This window comes from Passer montanus, unplaced genomic scaffold (assembly GCF_014805655.1).
Source record: "Passer montanus isolate IOZ18808 unplaced genomic scaffold, ASM1480565v1 scaffold115, whole genome shotgun sequence".
NCBI lineage: Eukaryota > Metazoa > Chordata > Aves > Passeriformes > Passeridae > Passer > Passer montanus.
In genome coordinates, this window is record NW_024358167.1 from 1,049,094 (window position 1) to 1,070,159 (window position 21,066).

Below are 21,066 nucleotides of genomic sequence, written 5' to 3' on the forward strand. Positions count from 1 at the left end.
CTGCAATAATCAGCTGCTCGACAACACAGTTCAATTGACTGATGACTAACACGCTGCCATTTTAGCTCCAGATAAGCAGGAGAACCACGTTTTCCAGCTTTAAACATGCTACCAGCACAAAGAAATCCATAGAATTTCAAATGCCAAGCTCCTTTCAAACCGGCAGCCAGCATTAGTTAGGAGAAAATGGGAATATCAGGCAGAAAAAGACTCTGCTGCCTTGAAATCAGGACAATTAATAATACATGCAGCAACCCCTCAAACCACCTTTTTCTCCCCTCCTACTGCAGGCAGAGAAAATGAACTGAATTGGAAATTCTGTCAGGAAAAGTACATCCTCCAAAATGGAAAGACAAAGGCACAGTGAGAAAATGAGCTGTGTCAGGCTCGCTTACAACAGCAGCAGTACAAGTGGCACAGAACTCCCTTCAGGAGACAAAGCAGCCTCGGGCTCACAGCACCTCAGCAAGGCTGAGCAGGAGCAGCCCCAAGCTCCAGAGGCAGCTCCTGAAAGAATCTGAGATTAAAAACTATAATCTTAGTGTTCAGCTCAACAAGTGAGGAAGAGTCCTGTCCCCACCCCAGCTGCAGAGCTGCCCCAGCCCTGGGGCCCAGCACAGGAAGGAGCTGGAGCTGCTGGAGAGAGTCCAGAGGAGGCACCAGGGTGAGCAGAGGGATGGAGCAGCCCCTGGCACAGGGTGCCCAGAGCAGCTGTGTCTGCCTCTGGATCCCTGGGAGCGTCCAAGGCCAGGTTGGACAGGGCTTGGAGCAACCTGGGCTAGTGGAAGGTGTCCCTGCCTGTGTCAGAGGTGGAACTGGATGTGTTTTAAGTTCCCCCCCACCCAAACCACCCCATGATTCAGTTCTTGCCCTGCCAGAGAGCCCCTTGTCCCTGTCTCCAGGGAAGCCTGGAACACAGGATTCCCAGGATTGTGCCCAGCTTGCATGGCACCCACACCCCTCAAATCAACCAAGCAGAACCCCCTCAGCCTGTGCCTGACCCCACACCCTCCTACTGCCTGGGGGAAAGCAGGAAAGCAGAAAAGCAGAAAAGCGGGAAAGCAGGAAAGCAGAAAAGCAGGAAAGCAGAGAAGCAGGAAAGCAGTCGCTGTACCCACTGTTGATCCAGTTGGATGTGGACTTTTCAAACAAGGCAAGTGACCCTTGTGCCCTCCCAGCCCCAGGAAGCAGAGAAAGCAGAGAAGCAGAAAAGCAGTCGCTCTACCCACTGTTGATCCAGTTGGATGTGGACTTTTCAAACAAGGCAAGTGACCCCTGTGCCCTCCCAGCCCCAGGAAGCAGACAGGGGATGCAGGAGCCCTGGAGGTTCACATGTGCAGAGAAGCTTAAAATTATTAATGTGCTCCTTGCTCTGATGACTAAAGGCTCTCTGTGCTGTAACACAGGATGCAGCCACGGAGATCAAAGCCTCCTGCACACGCATAATCAGGGAGATTGCTGCCCCGGAGCACGGAGGAGAGCGGGGATGTGACAGGAGCTGCCGAAGAACAGAGGGCTGGAGGGAGCTGTCCCAGGTCAGGCGGAGCTGTGCTGCTGCTCTGCTCTCAGCATGTGCAGCCTTTTAGGGACTGCCTTTGTTGCTGTGATGATGTGGGAATGCCACAGCTCTTTGTTCTGGATCAGCACTGGCAGTCTCAGGAGTGACAGATCATCCCTTCATGACTGCAGGAGATGCAAAACTGCTCAGGATCCTGACTTAATTAGCGCTGTGTTCTATCCCACAAAGTGAACATCAAAGGTCTGAAATGTAAGGGATGGCTGGGAAATAGCAGGAACTGCTGGAGAACAGCGCTCTGCTGAGCTCTTCCATAATCCTGGCATCTACTGGAGAGCAGCAGCAGCCTCAGGCTTAGCAAGAGAAAGGTGGCTTTCAGTTCACAGCCCTGTCTGCCAGTCCTGGAGCCTCCTTTCGGTGCAGAGTCTCTGGAGGGACAAGCACAGTTCACTCTTTTAGACTTACAATAATGCAGAATGTTTAGGGTTTGCAGATGCGCTACAAGCCTACAGAATAATTCCCCTGATTCCTTCTAATTCTGTTTCTTTTCAGCAGCAACAGCAGTGCAGCCAGATTGCCAGGTTTTGGGATGTCAAAACTGCAGTCAGGTAAGGGGAGAAAATACCCTGCTTGTTTTCTGCCAGCTTTGTGAGCAGAAGCTGATTCAGTGGAACCTAACATTGATGAAGGGGGCTGAATCTCAGGGGAGGTTTAGGTTGGATAACAGGAAGAGGTTCTTACCCCAGAGGGTGCTGGGCACTGCCCAGGCTCCCCAGGGAATGGGCACAGCCCCGAGGCTGCCAGAGCTCCGGGAGAGTTTGGACAATGCTCTCAGGGTGGGATTGTTGGGGTGTCTGTGCAGGGCCAGGGATCATTGATGATCCCTTCCAACTCAGGATATTCTCATATGACACTTTCCACTATCCCAGGTTCTCCAAGCCCTGTCCAGCCTGGCCTTGGACACTTCCAAGGATCCAGGGGCAGCCACAGCTTCTCTGGGCACCCTGTGCCAGGGCCTCAGCACCCTCACAGGGAAGAATTCCATCCCAATATCCTGTCTAACCCTGCCCTCTGTCTGATCCAAGCCCTCTTCCTTGTCCTGGCACTCCAGCTCCTGATGAACAGTCCCTCCCTGGCTCCCTGTGGGCCCCTTCAGATGCTGCTCTGAGCCTTCCAAGCAGGGATTGGGGAGAGCAGAACAAAGCCCTGGAGGGGAATTGCAGCTTTGTAAGCTAGAAGGAGAAAGAAAAGCCTATCAAACCCAGCTTGTAAGATTAAATGAGGCAAAATATGCTGTGGGCCTTTGTTGTTTTAAAATCCCTTTCCCTCTGCTGTATTGTTTCACCTAATGAAGAAACATGATTTCATTCCAAGCAGGCTGTTACTCCCCACCACTTACCTGGGCTCCCAGGGGGCAGCCTGGATTCCAGGGACACAGGGAAATCTGTGGCCTGTGCTCTGGTCTCTGGGAAAGCTCTGGAGAGGAAAAACTCAGTCCAGAACAGGCTGTAAAGGAGCCACTGCTCTAGTCCAAGGCAACACCCAGATATTGAGACTTAAGGGATGAGCTTGGAGGGTCAGAGCTAAACAGCCTTCAGCAGGTCCAGAACATCCCACAGCTCCTGAGCTCTGCCGCAGGAAAAGCCTCATCCATCCTTATTTCCCTCTGGATACCTATGCAGTTGTTAAACCCCGCAAAAGGCAATGCAGAGCTGATCACAGTCACCATTCCTTACAATCATGGAATATCCCAGCTGGAAGGGATCCACAGGGATCATCCAGTCCTGCCCAGGACATCCCAACAATCCCACCCTGTGCCTCCATGGCAGTGTTTTCCCAATGCTCCAGGAGCTCTGGCAGCCTCGGGGCTGTGCCCATTCCCTGGGGAGCCTGGGCAGTTCCCCAGCACCCTCTGGGGGAAAAACCTTTTCCTGATACCCAACCTAAACTCCCCTGACACAGCTCCAGCCTGGGTTCTGCCATCACTGGGCATCACTGTCCCTGGTCACAGAGAGCAAAGACTGGAGCTGCTCCTCAAGAGGAAACTGCTGACCCAGTGAGGCCTCAGGGATGGGGTTTTGTGGTGTCTATGCAGGGCCAGAAGTTGAACTTGATGATCTTTGTGGCTCCCTTCCGGCTCAGGATATTCCATGATTCTGTGATTCCACCCTTGGAATGTCAAAGTCTGATCTGCCTTCCCACCTCCTCTCCTCACCCACAGCCCACCTGGGTAGGTGCCAAAAGCTGAGATGTGCTTCACCTTCTCCCTAAAGCAATGTCCCACAGCAAATCCAGCATTTTCAGGGAGCTGCTCCTTAGGTGCCCAAGGTGTTGCTCCCGCTGGAGTCACCCAGCCAAGCCCTCTGTGGGGCTGCCACCATCCACACCCCCAGGGAAACACATGGCACATCCCCTCCGTGCCAGCCTCAGGCAAAACCACACCCAGGCAGCACCGCCTTCCCAAGCCAAGGGGCACAGCCCAGCTCCATGGAACCAGACAGGTTATTTGTGCTGCCTTGAAGAAGTCCTGGCTGCTCCAGCAGTGGCCACAGGCTCATGCATAATGCACTTCCAGCCGCTGTCGGCAATAATGGATCGCTGCCATCGGAGCCGCTGGAGCGCAGCGCGGGGCACGCGGGATCACTGATGGAATTTCTTTATTGTTCCACGCCTGCTGCTGGGCTGTGTTTCCCTCGCTCAAGGTTAAATCATTTCTGTTTGGAGCAATCACTGCGCTCTGCATTACACGCCGGCAAAATTAATGGGCCCCCTCGGCCAGCAAACTTCACCCGCCTCTCCTGAGGATTCCCTCAGTTCCTCCTCTGTTCCTCCTCTGTTCCTTCTCAGTTCCTCCTCAGTTCCTTCTCTGTTCTTCCCTCTGTTCCTCCTCAGTTCCTTCTCTGTTTCTCCTCTGTTCCTCCTCAGTTTCTCCCTCAGCTCCTCCTCAGTTCCTCCTCAGTTCCTCCTCTGTTCATCCCTCTGTTCCTCCCCCTGTTCCTCCTGCAGGTGATTCCTACACCCTGTGCCTCTCACTGATTTGGGAAAGGCCTGGGAATCAAATCAGATGTTTGGCCCATTAACTAGTGGGTAGAAAAGCCTGGTAAGAGTGGGAATTGTTCTCTCCCTCTCCCTGGAAGCAGTTCCCAGCAGAAGGAACAGGTTCCTGTCCTGGGAAGGGTGACAGGCTGTAATTTTCCTATTGCACAGAGTTCCAGTGATCCATCAGAGAGGAGGGAATTGCTGTCCTTGTCAGGCTTAGCTGCTGGTGGAGGGATGGGATGTGCCCTGGTCTCAGCACCAGAGACAAATCCCAGCTTCACGTTCGATGGTTGTTGGTTGTTATTTGCTTTCAGGAGCTGTGTGCCTCTCCCCGCTGCCTTTGATCTTGGAACAGGCTTTTATCTTCCCACTGAAGGCTTCAACCACTGCCTCTGTCTCCCCTCAGCTTCATTTACTGCCCCCACCACTACACAACACATCAGCTGGATCTTGCTCTCCCTCAAGGCTGGGTACCAATTCCAGACATCCAGCTCCGGTTCAAAAACAAGCAGGACCATGAGGGGATATGGAAGTACATCAGCTCCAGTTGAGGAGCAGCCTGGATCAGCAGACAACCAAAACTGGGTGTGTATTCACCTTAAACCTGAAGCTGGGCCCAAATCCCCCTCAGCTCAGTGGCAGAATTTCCTTCTCTTCCACGTGGCTCAAGGAAAAACTGCAGATGTTTCTCTCCTCAGAGAGAAGACAAAGATCGGTGTGTCAAAGCCTGGCTTAGGAGTTCCTGGACTAAGAGGGCAAGCACAGCAACACCTTTGGCCCTGGGAGGAGGAGAGGAGGCTGCAGCAGCACCCACAGCTCGAGCAAAGTGACCCAGAGCCTGGTCCTGTGCAGCTGCATTGTTCCCACCTCATCCCCTCTGCTCCCTGCTCCGCTCCACTGGTGGCTGAAATGATGTGGGGCTCTTCAGAGGGTGAAGCTCTGCCCTCAGATGTCCCTCCCTGCTCTAACAGAGCCCTCTCCTCCTTGAACTCTGGGGTCAGCTTTGTTATCCCGGCAGGATCAGCAGCTCCCAAAGTTCTGAACGTGCTCAGCCACTGGAGAGGGCAGGGAAGAGCTGCAGAGCCTGGCTCTGGAAGAATTCCCTCTGGATAAAGCAGAACAAGAAAGCACTCTCAGTTCTCTGGATTCCTGTTACTGGCAGGAAAGCTTGAGAACAACCAGGATGATGTTTCTTTTCATTAGTTTTAATCAAGCTGAGATTTTACTTAGAAAAATCCTTTCCAAGATTAGTTTTGAAACTGATTTGTAAACATCTTCCTTTTCACTGTGATCCTTAGCCATTTTTCCAAGGCTGCCAGAGCTCAAGGAACATTTGGACAATGCTGTCAGGCACTGGGAGATTGGTGGGGTGTTCTGTGCAGGGCCAGGAGCTGGAACTTTATGATGGATCCCTTCCAGCTCAACATAGTCTGTGATTCTATGATTCATAATATTAATAGGAAAAATATTATTTAGATTGATCTGAAGTCATTCCATGAGCTTTTTAATGGGGACAAATACCCAAAGATGGAAACGACTCAGTAATTTGCACAACTCTTTTATGTGTGAGCTACGCCTGAAGTCTCCTGCTCCCCAGTTTGAAAAGAGCCATGAAATGGTTCTCAGCAAGGCTGCTGCATCCAGAGGATCCCAAAAAACTCTGCCCCAGCTCCCCCACCTGAGCCCACATGAAGGGACTGCAGTTTGGATCCCTGCCAGCCTTTGGGTGTCCATCAGCCCTGCAGGGTTGGGATGCTGTGAGCAGAGCACCCTCCAAACCCCAAAGGGCTGGGGGAACATGGAGATGGCCCAGGAATGTCACAGGGAGCCTGCAGGGAGCCCAGCTCAGCCCCACAGTGCTCCTGCAGCCATGGAAGGGCCTTGGGACCAAACCACCCCCACAGCCCATCCCTTGGGCTGAAAACACTGGAGGGGGGAGCTCCTCCTTCTCCCTGAAACAAACCCAATGGAAAAGATTTGGGACATACATCCCCGAGACTTTTCCCTCTAACTCACCTCACTCACCTTCCTCTGATTCCAACCCATTTGTTCCAACTTCTGTGATGCAGGGGGTTGGAACTGGAAGATCTTTAAGGTCCCTTCTGATCCAAATCATCTATAATTCCTTGGAAATCAAGACCTTAATGGGCTCAAAAATGGCAAGGAACGGCCAGACAACATCAAGTCAGACTTGAACAGAGAACATGGATATAAACCTGGATACCTGGGGCAAATTCCTGCAAATTTCCAAGGACTGGGATGGGAAAGGAAAGACAAACCTTGTGTGCAGTGAGGGGGAAACAGGAGAGAACCTTTCCTGGTGTCAAAGCAAGACAAAAAATAAATATGGTGTCAAAGCCTAAAAGCAGCAGCACAATAAAGCCAGCAATAACTCCTGCTCGGTGACACCAGGCAGCCAAGCTCCGCTGGGATAAATGACAGAGAACTTCCTCTGATAAACTAATAAAAGAGATTTCTAGGAGTAATCATTGATTTGACAGGAAGTCAAACAAATCTATCCATCACTGCTGACATGTGTCTACAACCTTCCAAACAAAGCGGCGTCGGGAGGGAGAGCTGGAGCCAGCTGCCCACACTGTCTCAAATGCCACGTAAAGACAGCCAGCAGCCTGGATCGAACACTCCCTGCCACTCAGCCCTGGCTCCTCTCTGATCCTTCTGGATCCACTTCTGAAGCCTCCAGACATCAGACAAAGCCTGCTTCTCCTCCCACATCCTGCCCCTGCGTGAGGCACTGTCTCCATCTCCACCAGAGATAAGGAGAACAAGGCCTGGAGTGGTTCCATCCCACGCCTCTCCTGCTCAGTGGTGGCTGGTGATCTTCTCCAGACCCTGTGCTGGGGGGTCTGTGTGGTCAGACTCTGATCTCTGAGGCTCTGTGCACTCCCAGCTCTGGCTGTGGAGCTTTGGCCATGATTTAATCACAGCAGAACAAGCCTTGGCCACCTCCTTTGGGTCTGGGAATGGATCAGCAAACAGCAGGGAAAGCAAACCATCTCCCAGTGTGTGTCCCAGTTAAAGAGCCATCCAGCTGGGCTCTCTGGGAGGGGAGCAATGTGGAGCTCAGCTCACCCCTGCAGCCCCAGCAGGGTGAGACATCATCACCTTGCTCGGGCTGTGTGTCACTGCAGTGTGGCAGAAGCTCAAGGCACCCCAAAACCAGTCCCCTTCCCAGACCAGCTCTCCCAGGGCTCCACATGCACTGTCTGCAGAGGTGCTGAGCCCCTCCAGAAGGGCCTGTGTGACCAGGCACTGCACACACCCAGCCTGCCCAGCAGAGCACGCAGATGATGGGATTTTGGGACATCCACAGGTTTTCCACTGCCCTCCTATGAGCTCTTCCCCTGCACTCTGCCCAGCAGAGCTTTAAGCAGGAGCAGCCTGACTCCTCAAGTGTGTGATGTCCCAAGCCTCCCTTGTCATTTGTCTTCTCCTGGAACACCCTGGGAGCCCTGTGAGATCACAGACTGGTTTGGAACAGGAGGCACCTCAAAGTTCATCTCATTCCACCCCAGACCAGGCTGCTCAGAGCTGCATCCTGCCTGACCTTAAGGAGCATCCCCCTGTTGTCACTGAGAGAGCCCAGTCTTGGGGAAGCCAAAGCCAGCTTTTCCCAGCAGGACCTGGAAGCTGGGGCACAGCTCCCACCTGTGACCTGGGAGCAGAGACAGCAGGAATTTTGCAGGGACAGCACAGCCCGAGCTGATTGGAACAGTTTGGTTCTTCCCCAGCCCAAGTTAGAACCCCTTCCTGCACTGGGAACCCTAAATCCTGCCTAAAACAAAGTTCAGGGTCCTTTCCTCCTTCCACCCTGGTTTCCTGAGGTTCTTTGATGATCCCCAAACCAGCCCCTCCACGCTGCTCTCCCTGGGCTGTCCTGGGCACCTGTGCTGCCCAGGACACAGCAGCAGCAGGGCTGCAGCTCTCACTTCAGCCAGCACATCAAAAAAATAAGGGATAAAATCCTGCTTCCAGCTCCCCCAGGCTGCCATTAGCAGACAGGCCTGGGTTGGTTTTTTAATTGTAGTTTTTACTTCTAATTTCAAAAGCAGTGTTTGATCCTGGAGTCGTTGAGGCTCAGATATTTATGACAGACTCAAACCCAACCCAGAGCACACACCTTTCTTCAAAACCACCCTGCTGGGAGACGCCTCTCCTTTTAAGCACAGCAGATTTGGAACATTTATACACCATTTCTCAAGAACATGAGGTGATTTGAAGCAAAACATTAAGTGTTTGCACAAAATTTGCAAGCCACCCTCCTAAAAGAAACAAGTCAACCAAGTGAAACCCCCAAAGCAGCACAATTTTTGAGAGTGTTGCTCTGCCAAACCCCTTTTTATTTGTTTTCCTTTAAAAAACAGACAAAACAGCTCGTAATATTTCTATTTTGTTTTAATTGCTAGGAAGAAAAGGAACTGAGAGCTTTCTGGGAAGCTGTGCTGCTAAAGATAAAAGGCATTCTGAGGATTCCCACTGAGCTCTCCTGCATGGCTGACACCAGGTGACATCTCCACGCTGGGAGCTCTCCCATCCTCAGCAAAATTCCCTTTTCCTGCTGGCAACAGGCTCAGTGTGCCCTGGGCTCTGAGAATGGGATTCATCTGGGTATGTCACACTGGATGTCCCATTCCTGAGCTGTGGGAATGGGGCAATGAAATGGTGCAGCTCTGAGAGGAATAAAGGAGGGGTTTGGGACATTATAGAAGAACATCTTCCTCAGGGAATTGGAGCCAGCAGAGGTTGTTCCATCCAAAGATCCACTTGTTTCTTGACTCCTCCATCACTTCTTGTCCTCATCCCACCCAAATCTAACAGCCAGAAGGAGACTTTGCTCCATAGCTCCCATCTTTATTAATACAGCAACCTTGGGAAGCAGGGTTTGTGTCCTCCTCCATCCTTCAGCGTGGCTTCCCTGCTTCTCTGGTGTTTCCTGCTCCAGGCTGTCAGCACCCTTAGGAAAGCTGTAACACATCCACAGCTCTGTGCTGGTAGCACAAATGGTCCTGGATTCAGAAACTCCAAAATTACTGCAATCCCTGCATCCTGGACTCATCAGTTGAAAGCACTCAGGAAATCAGTGGAAAAGGACTGTTCATACTCCCTGAAAGCAGTGGGGAATGGATAAAACATTCTTGTGCCAAGAGAAATGGGGGAGCCAAAGGCTCCTGTGCTCATCACATCCACCAGACACCGAGGAAGGAACTTCCCAGGAATGCTGCAGCCCTGCCAAGGAGCGGTGATTGAAATCCCCAGCAAGCAGAGGGGTTGGAAATCCAGATGCTGCTGGAACCACAGCTGATCCCTGAACTGCAGTGAAGGTTTCCCAACACCTTCTGATGTTTTGGGATCAATCTTCTGACACAAGGGGGCTGCCAAGATGCAAAGTGCAACAGCAGCAGGTGACAGCAGGATATGGAGAAAGGAAATGCAAATATTTGGGAGAGCAGCCCAGAAGAGAGAGGAAAAGGCTGTTTGAGGCTTGGAACCTGCAGGCTGCCAGGGACAGCAGCTCATGGAAATGCACATTAACAGAGGACTTCTAGGAGCCACCTGGGAGTGGGGGTGGCAGGACCTGAGACCTTGGATAAACTCAGTTTGGATGTGGATGGGAATGTCCTGGCGCCTGGCTGGAAGGAAAAAGGAGAAGTGCATCCATATCCCAGCCCTGCTCAGCGGAAGAGATGAGAGACAGAAAGCAATGAAGAGAGAATCTCCCAAAATTAGGTGCTAATTCCTGGAACAGGTGGTTGACACAGTCCCAGGACACAGAAACCCCCCCAGGATGGTTCACAGAATTCACAGAATCACAGAATTATTGGGTTAGAAGAGACCTTAAAGATCATCAAGTCCAACCCAGCCCCAACACCTCAACTAAACCCTGGCACAAAATGCCACATCCAGGCTTTGTTAAACACATCCAGGGATGGTGACTCCACCACCTCCCTGGGCAGCCATTCCAGAACTTTATCATCCTTTCTGTAAAAAACTCTTTCCTAATATCCAACCTAAATTTCCCTTGAAATACAGGTTCTGCTCCTCTGAGCCACTGGAAGGCAGGAATTGGCTCCCAAGGGAAGGTGCTGCTGGCACGGGTGCCCAAGTGGCTGTTCCATGTGAGGGAGGGGAGCAGGCTGAGGGCCTAATTGGCACAGAAGGAATGAGGGGGAATGCTGGAGTTCTGGGTTCCTCCTCCACTGTTCTGAAATCGGGAAATGCCAAATGCTGATATTCTCCATAAATATCTATTTAAAACCATTGCTTCCCCCAGCGTTCCCACCCCCGCCCATGGATGAGCACAAACCCTGGCTCAGCACAAAACCCAGCCTAGCTCAGGAACTGACCTTCAGCTTGGCTGCTTTTATCTCCTCTGTGCTCTCGTGCTCTTCCTCCCCATGGAAGTGAGCAAGCACCCCAGAAAAATGTTCTGAGGAGCCATGTGCAGGAAAGGGCAGCCAACCTCCCACTCCCAAAATCCTGACACTCAGTGTGCATTCAGAACCAAAGAATTGGTGTTGGAAAGGTCTCTACACACACTCGCCAAACCCAGAAAATGCAGCTCCTAAATGCCAGGAATTACTATCAGTGTTCCTTTGGTTAATATTAAAATTGGGATATTGGATGCAGGAGGGGTTTGAGCATCTTCATGTTGAATTTACAACTCAGAGAACCACTTGTAGGATCTCTCTGCTGACTAAAATCCCTCTCCCTCCACACCTAAGGAATAAGTGCCTCCAGCCATGCCAAAAATTGGAAAAGGTTTAATGAAAACTTGGCATTTTTTTGCTAAGGAGCTACAGGAAGCCACCAGGAATGGGGGAAACTGGGACTCCTCTTTCCAGCTGAATGGGAAACAGAAGGAAGGTCTCCAAAAGAAGTCCATACACACAGAAGAGTGATCCCAGGAGGGAGGGGGCTGTATGCCACCAAGGGACAGCAAGAAGTCTCCAGTGGGAAGAGGGATCAAGGTGGAAAACCAGCAGAGAAATGGAAATAGTCCCCTGGGAAAGCAGGAGTGAGGGAAAGGTATCAGGGTCAGAGTGTCCCAGCTGGAATCCTCACTCCATTCCTGCAGCATTCATCCTCTTCTTTAGCAGGAGGGAGATGTTAATGAAACCAAGAGACTCCAAAGCTGTCTTCAAAGGCAATCTGTGCCAAGGAAAAACTGCAGGAAGCAGAGAGGGAGCGAGTGTGGCATTTCCCAGAGGAGCTCTGCAGAGAGCAGCAGCCAAGGAAAGGCTTTCTGTGCCTGGCAGGAGAGGATGAGGAGTCTGTTAGCACAATGCCTCTCAAAAGGAATTCTGGCCTCTCCCAGAAACACAGTTTGGGAGCCAAGGTTGGGTTTTGGATTTTGATTTCACATTGGTGAGGGGTGGATCACCTCTTTAAAACCCCTGAGCTCTGAAATATTTGGATTAATGTCTCTTACAAAGGGAAACCACCAGAAATTGGCCGGGTCTTCACTCACCAATTCTCCCTCAAATCCTGGGCTTTGCAGAAGAGGTGGCCAGTGAGCTGCCCCAGGGATCCAGTGGGAGATGCATCCCAAAGAGATGCAAAAGAGATGATTTCTCCAACTGGTCCATCTGAGCTGGCACCTGTTGTGCCTGCCAGGATTTCCAGCTGGAAACATCATGCTCTCAAGGTAATTTGGGACATCTGGTTACTTGTCACCACCATCAGAGGTGTTCCCATCCTCAGAATCCTTTCCTCAAAATGTTTTTGTAAAGGCTTCATTTGCCTTGGTTCAATAAAGCCACACATTTAAGCAGAGTAATTTAGATATTGATTCTGGTAACATTTAATGGGGATAATTTTGGCAGATGGAACATTTTGGCTGGGAGGAAATGTTCCATTTACAGAACAAACTTCAAGCAATCAAAAAAATGTTCTCCAGAGCTGCACTGGGCTGTACCTGAATATCCCACATGTAAACACGCTCAGATCTGTGTGTGATTCTGTGATTTACAGCAACCAAACTACTCAGTTCCACCCTCTTGCCATGACAAATGGGAGCAGAACCATCTCCTGACTCAGGGAATTCCTTCACAGCCTCAGCTCATCTCTCTGTGGCTCCTCACCAGGGTGCTGTGGGATGCACGTGGCTCATCAAGATCTACTGCTGCCCTTCTCCAGAAGTCTTTTCACTCCCTGAAACCTCACCTTTGGAATGCAGAGGGTCCCCCCAAAACCCTCCTGGGTTCTCCCACCTTTCTCCTGGGATTGTCTCTCCCTGAGAAGCCTTTGGGCAGGAGCATCCTTTGTGGAGCTGTGGTTGTTCCAGCAGATAGCAGAGAGAAGCTATTTTCTGATAGCAAAGATAGTTTATCTCCCTCGACAGATTTCAAGGCAGCTTTAAAACTCCCAACAAAATGCTGGATTTCCCCCATTCCAGCCCTGATGGCTGAGGAGAGATAAGAGACATCAGTGTTATTAGCCTGAAAATGGGACAGAACTGGGGAGATAGAACCCAAAGCCCATTAAAATTCTCCTTGTCCCCCAGGGGTCACGAAAATGAAGTGGAACATTTTAATGATGCCGTGCTGGGAATGCAGCTCCCTCCCTCCTGACACCCTCACAGCCACACCCCACGCACACAGAGTCTTGATGAGCCCCTGCTAAGACAAACGATGCCAGACTTCCCATCCCAAGAGGATTCTTCCCTGTGCCTGACCCTGGCAGCCAGCCAGGGCTGTGGCAGGAGCTGCCCCACAAATCACACCTAAATGGCTCTTTGAACGTGCTGAAGTGCAGAACATCCTTGCTCTAAAGCACTCCTGCCTGTGCTGGGAGATAATTTTTCAGGAATCAATTCACCCTTCCTGGGAACACAGAGGCCATGTTCCAAAGTAATTCCAGATTTCCAAGGCTCTCCTTTAGCACAACAGTGCCTCGAACAAGGGAGAGCAGACAATGAACAGGAGCGATGCCTCTCCCAGCCCTTTCTGCTTCCTAATGAAAATTCCTTGCCCTGGGGGAGGACATGCCTAAAAAGCTTCTAGAAAGTGGGGATTCGGATCTCAGCCCTCCAATATCTCAGGAATATTTAGAATTTAGTCTATCCTCCTTCTTTAGCTGTGGAAGGTGGGATGCTGGGTGGAAGACAGGGGAGGGAGGCAAACCCAAATCCCTTTCTGGCCTCGAGGAACTCACAGAGCCTGATTCCAAAAGCTGAGCATTTCCCTTCTAGCTGGAGCAGGAGCAACATCAAAGACCAGGTAAAACTTAAATACCTGCAAGGTCTGATACCACGATGAACGAGGTCCCAGCTGGGCGAGAGGCAGGAACAACAACCTGGAGACAGAGGGATCAATGCTCCAGCAGAATCAGTTGCTGCTGCCTCGATTACCATAAGTAGGACAGACAGCTCTGAAGGTTAATAATGTTTAGCTGCAAAAAAGAAGCTATGAAAGAATTGGAAATAGATTTCAGGAAGATGCAGAGGTACATGGGGTCTGCACACGTGTAAAAACTGCTGGAGGTTTATTTTAATATTACAGAGTATTAGTGGTACTCTGACATGAGCTTAAGGATGGTTCAGGTTACCCTGGATTTCTAACCTTGAGGTTAATTGACAATTGTCATTGAGAATGTCTCCACTAATTGGTAAGCTTGATTAGGCTTAAAAATGTTGGCACTCCGTCTCCATATTTGGGTAAAAAAAAAGGCTTCCCAGACTCATAACATACAATCAAATGAAGTGAAATGACCTTTCTGCACCACTTTGATTGCTGTGCTTTATAAGCTGATTTTGACCATTTTTTTTCCTCGTCTCCTTCAATGTCTCAATGTCCTGGGTTTGGTTTTTGTCAGCCAGCCTCAATCTTTGCATTGTGCTCAGTTGATAACATGAATTAGGAAAGAGATCTCAGCTCTGTTGCCAGCTCAGATTTGTGCAGATTTCCACGGGCAAGGCTGGAAAAGAGGAGAGTGCCCTGCCCAGGGCTCTGCAGGCCAGGCCTTGGAGGATTTTCACTGTTTGTTTTCCCTTGCTCTCCTGTTTGCTTTTCCAGCAGGTATCAGATCTCCTGTTTGCCTAAGTCCAGCACAAGCTGGCACTGATCTCAGCAGAAGCTTTTTGAGTCCTGGGATCATCAAAACACCAACAAATCCAGAATGTGCTGAAAATCACTCAGCTCCCTTGTTTTGCATTAAACCAGATCCAGTTAATGAAAAAACGGGAAGCAAGCATGGAGCTGGGGCTGGTTCCTCTATACATTATTCAGCCTGGCACTGCCACACTGCCTTGGCTGGGCTAAACATTTAATTACAGATTCATTTGCTTTTTGGGCTCCCTGATGACATTTAATCCTTTCAGCTGTAATAAATGACTCCGGCGCTGGGTGCTCTTTAACCAAAGCACAAGGTTTTTTTTCATAACCGCTTTTTTATTGAAACATTTGGGGCTGGCTGACTTTTTTTAATCAAAGCTCGGGGTCGGATTGCCTGGCTGGCATCAACAACCCTGCACTGACAATGGCAGAGTTATGTTCATTGAATATTCTGCCTTCATCCTGTGCCTTGGAGAAATCCAAAGAATGGCTCTGTTCTTGCCAAGCCCCTTTTTACCAGCAAAGAGAGGAGATTTTCCTCACTTCTTTTCCCCTCCAACCTTTGCCCACCAGGACTGGCTTTCATTTTCCCACGCTCTGTCATCTCCACTTGTGGAAAGCACCAAAAGTAAATATTTCACTCTCCTCCTCCTCTTTTTTTTTTTTTTTTTTTTTTTCTGGAGAACAGCTGAAATCCAGCCAGACTTGTATGATTGGATTATCCTCATCCAAGGATACAGACATTTATCATCTGCTGACTCCTAAAGTCAGGCAAGTTATGCAGAGCTCTGTGCAGAGCTGCTTGAGTCACTCAGGGGGTGAATGGGGAGTGACAAAGGCAGAGATAAATTTGGGGCCCTTTCCAGATGCTGCCTGTGAATGGACATTCCCAGCACAGTGTAGTTCCCTGGCTCTCTCCCAGCAATTCCTCCAAGGTTTGGGACACATACAAATGCACAAACCCTGCGGTGGGTTACAGTCCTGGCAAGGTTTGGGTTGGAGGGACCCTAAAGCTCATTCTATTCCAGCCCCTGCCACAGGCAGGGTCACCTTCCACTATCCCAGGTTGCTCCAAACCCTTTCCAGCCTGGCCTTGGACAGTTCCAGGGATGGGGCAGCCACAGCTTCTGCAGGCAACTTCTGCCAGGGCTTTCCTGCCCTCTACAGGGAAGGTTTTCTCCCTAATGTACAACCTAAATCTTGGGCAGGGCATGCTCTTCCCATAGGATTCAGATGATAAACTCCTGCTCTTTTAGTTTGAAGCCATCCCCCTTGTCCCAGCACTGTCTGTGTGAAAAGTCACTCTCCCTCTTTTTTATGAACTCCCTGGAAGTGCTGAAAGGTCACAAATTGGATTTGACTTCCCCACTCCTCTTGGGTCACTGGGCAATGCAAAAGTGCTCCTGGAAAAGTGGAACGTGGATGAGCTGAGAAATTGCTGTGAGGGGTTGGAGATTGCAAAGGCACAGCCAGGGGAGAAAATCCCGCTCCAACCTCTGATCTCATCCCAGCAGGAACATCCAGCGGGGACAAAGGCACAAGCAGTAGGTGTCAGCTGGAAAAAAGTGGTGTTTAAGGTCCCTGCCAACCCAAAGCATTCCAGGATTCCATGACTCACCCCCCTCACACAGGGCTGAGCCCTCAGTGGCTGGATCTGAGTTCCTGCACAGAGTTTATCCTCTGAATCCTTTGGGAAGGGCAGGCCCTGTCCAAAGGCAAGCAGTGCCAAGGATGGGAAGCCAAGGATGGCTCCCTCAATGGCAAACACTGCTCAGAATATCCCAAACACCCTTTGTTTCCTCTCCTCCTGTCCTCCTGCCCTGCTGACACCCCCAGTTCTCTGCTGTGTTTCTGTTTATTCCCAGGCTTTTCCTCTCTACTGTATTTGTGGGGTGCCCTGATGAAGGAAGGAATGATGAATCTGACTCCATGTTCTCAAAAAGCTAATTTATTATTTTGTGATACTATATTATATTAAAGAATACTACGCTGTACTAAAGAATACAGAAAGATACTTGCAGGAGGCTAAAAAGATAATAATGAAAACCTGACACAGCTTGGCCCTGATTGGCCATTGAGTCAAAACAACTCAGCAGAAACCAATGAAACAATCACCTGTTGGATAAATAATCTCCAACCACATTCCAAAGGAGCAAAACACAGGAGAAGCAATGAGATAAGAATTGTTTTCCTTTTTCTCAGTGGCTTCTCATCTTCCCAGGAGAAAAATCATGGGTGAAGGGATTTTTCAGAAAATATGAATGCCACACCTCTCCAATCCACAGCAATACCTGGCAGATGAGAGGGACACAGGACACCATCTACACTTCCCAGGAAAGGCATTTATTCTGCAGAAACTCCTTTCCTGCTGTCTGCACAACTGCTGGTCCATCTGAGCAGCAGATTCCTACCTCTAGGAACTTAAACTTCCCCCGTCTGACAGACGGCTCGGAGATAATTAAATACTGAGAAACCCTGGGAAAAAATATGGTAGGAATGGGGAAGAGACAGAGCCAAATGAGTGCCTTGGCTGTGATGTGAGCTGAGAAAACTGCTCCACGTGGCAACCTGTGAGTGCCAAGAGTGAAAGGACATGGAGGAAGGCGATGGGGACACATTGGCTCTCTGGGAAGAGATAATATTATGAAGGGAGAGGCAGAGGTCAGGAAAGTGGGATACAAATCCAGGGGCTCATTAGTTCTGCTGCTTATGGAACAACTGCCTGGAATCACCTTCCTTGCTGGCTGCTGAAACAGCAAAGTTTAGCTCAAAATGTCACAAACCTCTCCGACACCCAGGAAAGCAAAACACCTTTTTAACAAGCAACAAGGCAGGGAAAGGGCCCAAAAAGCAGCAACAGTGTCCTTCACCAAGAGCAGGGAGAACGAGCAAGGGCAGAGTGTGACCACTTGATGTTTAGGGGCTCTGCCAATTTCAGGGACATGTTGAACGCCCTGCAGCTGTGACCTGCAGACACCACCCTGCACTGCTTCGAGCTCAGAACCTCAGACAGAACCTGGCCCTGGCCCAGCTGCTGGTACAAGCCCAAAACTACCCAAATAACTCATGCTACAAACACAGAGGTGCTCATCAAGGAATATGAGCTCTGGGGGACCAAAATTAAGGGATAGAACAATGAGAAGAGGCAGCTTGGCCTTTGTGAAGGAGAAGATTAGAAAGAAGCAACATTCTAGGTCCCACCATTCCATGTTCCACAAATGTTTGGCACACTCACTCCCAATATGTAATGGAATCATGGATAAGATTGAGATAGGAGGGACTTTAAAGCTCATCACATCCCACCACCTGCCAAGGGCAGGGACAACTTCCACCTTCCCACATTGCTCCGAGCCCTATCCAACCTGGCCTTGGACACTTCCAGGGATCCAGGGGCAGCCACAGCTTCTCTGGGCACCCCGTGCCAGGGCATCACCCTCCTCATAGGGAGGAATTTCTTCCAAATATCCCCTCTGTAACCCTGCCCTCTGGAAGTGGGAGGCCATTCCCTCTGGTCCTGTTCCCTTGTCCTGTCCCCCATGTCCCATTCCTTGGAAAGAGTCTCTCTCCATGTTTCTTGTTGGCTCCTTCAGGCAGTGGAAGGCCACAGTGAGACCATCCCGGAGCTTGTCTTCTCCAGGCTGATCAATCCCAGCTCTCCCAGCCTTTCCTCCCAGCAGAGCTGCTCCATCCCTCTGCTCATCCTGGTGCCTCCTCTGGACTCTCTCCAACAGTTGAGTTGTGCTTTGAGAACAGCTTTCTCCTCTGCCAATCCTCCTACTCTTTTCTGTCATTTCACTGTTTCCAGACACCCATTTTGAACCTCACTGGCTTCCCCTCCCCGTCTCTCTGCGAGCTTTTGGGCAATAAATATTCCTGGCTGCTCCTTCTCCTTCCCGGTCCCCAAAACACCGAAGAGCTGCGTCTGTCAGCTGAGCAGCCTCTCCCAGCCCCCTGCCAGGCCTGCCACAGCCTGTTCCCACTGACAGGGAGCGTCTGGCAGCTCCCTGGGAGCCACCTGCCTGTGCAAACACCCCAGCAATCACAGCACTCCCTGCACAGTCCAGTGTGCACTGGGGAGGGCCACCAGCTGGGATCAGTGTGAGCACAGAGATGAGAATGCTGGATTCACAGATCCTGGCCTGGTCCAGGTCAGCGGGACAGCGCTGTCCTTCCCACCAGGAGCCCCTTCTCCTGCAGCTCTCAGTTCTGCAGCTCAGCCAGCACCAGGATCATCCCATCCTGGCCACAATGAAGCTGCTGCTTTGGGATACTTCTGGATGACACATCTGGATGATTTCTTCCTTTCTCCATGCAGCTTTCCCAGCCAACCTAAGAGACGGATGAAGATGCTGCTTTGGGATACATCTGGATGATACATCTGGATGATACATCTGGATGATTTCTTCCTTTCTCCATGCAGCTTTCCCAGCCAACCTAAGAGACCACCTGGAGACAGCTCCTCACCTTGGCAGGGGATAAGGGATCTTTGTGTGCCAACCTGGGCTTCGTGTCCTGGCTGACAGGGAGAAAGCACCAGGGACATCAAGCTGGATAATCTTTGGAGAGGATGGCTCAGGATCTGCTGTGGAACAAACCCTCTGGGGAGCTCTGACAGGAGCAGCCCCCTCCTTCCAGCAGTGCCCTGGGGGCCTGTGGAAAATCCCATCCTGCAGTAGCTCGGAGGCTGAATCCTGTGTGTGCTGCTGGTTTGGCTCCAGCGCCTGGGTGGAGCCAAATGGCAGCAGCAGGATCAACCTGTCCCTCTTCAGAGGGAAATCTAAAGGTGCAGAGGCTTCTTTCCCAAGGAACTGCACCCCAAAGACAGCCCCTCAGTTTTCCTGAGATGAGGAATGAGCCTTGTGTCAGGCTGAGGGAAATGGAGTAGCAATATCTGCTACATCACAGCGAGGCAGAGATTTTTTGTTAACTCCTGAAATGCTGTTTGGAGTCAGCCTCCCCCCGGGGTTCTCCTGCCACAACACCCACCCCAACCTGCACATGGAATTTGGCACGGGCAGGTGCTACACCAGCATCTCCCTGGTACAGGTTCAGACAGAGGGGACCAAATCCTGCTGTTCTCTGCTCTCATTCCTCCCAGCTCCTCAGGCACAGGCCATTTGTGTTGGGTTTTGCTAATCCTGGGCCTGGGCTTGAGCAAGGCCTAAATACAGCAGTCCCAGTCCAGCCTCTGCCTCAGAATCCACCCACCACCCCAGTGGAAAAGAGAGCAGTGAATCAACCAGCCCCCACGTGTTTGTCAGGTCTTCCCTGTCACTTCCCTCTTGACATTTCCATAATCCTGCTGTGCCTGCAATTAAGAACTTCAACAAAACGCCCGCTGCTCTCCTCCTCCTCCGCAGCACAGAGCAACAAAGCTGCACAGGCACCGGCTCCTGCTGAAAGGAAACCAGCAAAATGAGCAGCCCAGGTCAGAGGCTTCTTCACAGCTGCCGAGGGATGCGAGAGATAAAAGGCCATGGGTGTCAGAATTTCCTCCTCGGGTTGTGCAAGTGCAGCACGCAGCCCGATTACATGTTTATTTATGGGGAGCTGCTCTGATGGCATCTGCCAGAGCTCACTGCAGGGCTGGGAGCTGCTCTGGCTCAGCCCTCCTGCCTCCCAGTCGGCACCAGGAGATGCCCTCAGAGCATGGATCAGCCATTGTGGAGGAAGCCAGGGCCCAGCAGAAGCCTCAGCTGCCTGAAGGGCCCTCACACCTTGGCTTCAGGGACACAGAAGGCTCCAGATTATTCCAGCCTGTTCTTTTCCTCTGGGGTCAAACACAGGGATGGGAGGGATGAAGACAAATCTCCATATTTTCACCCCAAGGTAAGGTCTCCCCATGGCTTCTGCATAAAGAGATGTCCTCCAGTCCAGCATTTTCCTCATGGAAGGGGTTGTCAGGCATTGGAAGGGGCTGGTGGAGTCCCCATCCATCCAGCATTTTCCTGCTGGAAGGGGTTGTCAGGCATTGGAAGGGGCTGGTGGAGTCCCATCCCTGGAGGTGTCCAAGGAGGTGGCACCCAGTGCTCTGGGCTGGGGACAAGGTGGGGATGGGGCACAGGTTGGACTCGGTCTTGGAAGACTTCTCCAACCTCAGCAGTCCTGGGATCCCACAGCCTGGGTCAAATGAACTTGGCACACCTGGGGAGGGTCTCCCTTCTCCCTGGAGCAGCTGGGGAAGGGCTCATGGAGCCAGCAGGATGCCCAACATCAGTGGCACTCAAATGGTCAAACCCAGGCACACGCAAATGTCCAACAGCACTCATGGCATACCTGGTCCTGCACGTGAAGCACATCTCATCGTTCCCCTCCCCAAACCACCTCACTCGCCTTTCTAAGTGACCTAAACTCCACTCCAGGGGCCCTGACTCTTCCTCCTCACCTGGTTTCCTGTGCAATTATTATTTCTGCCTGTTTGCCATCAATTAATTCCTC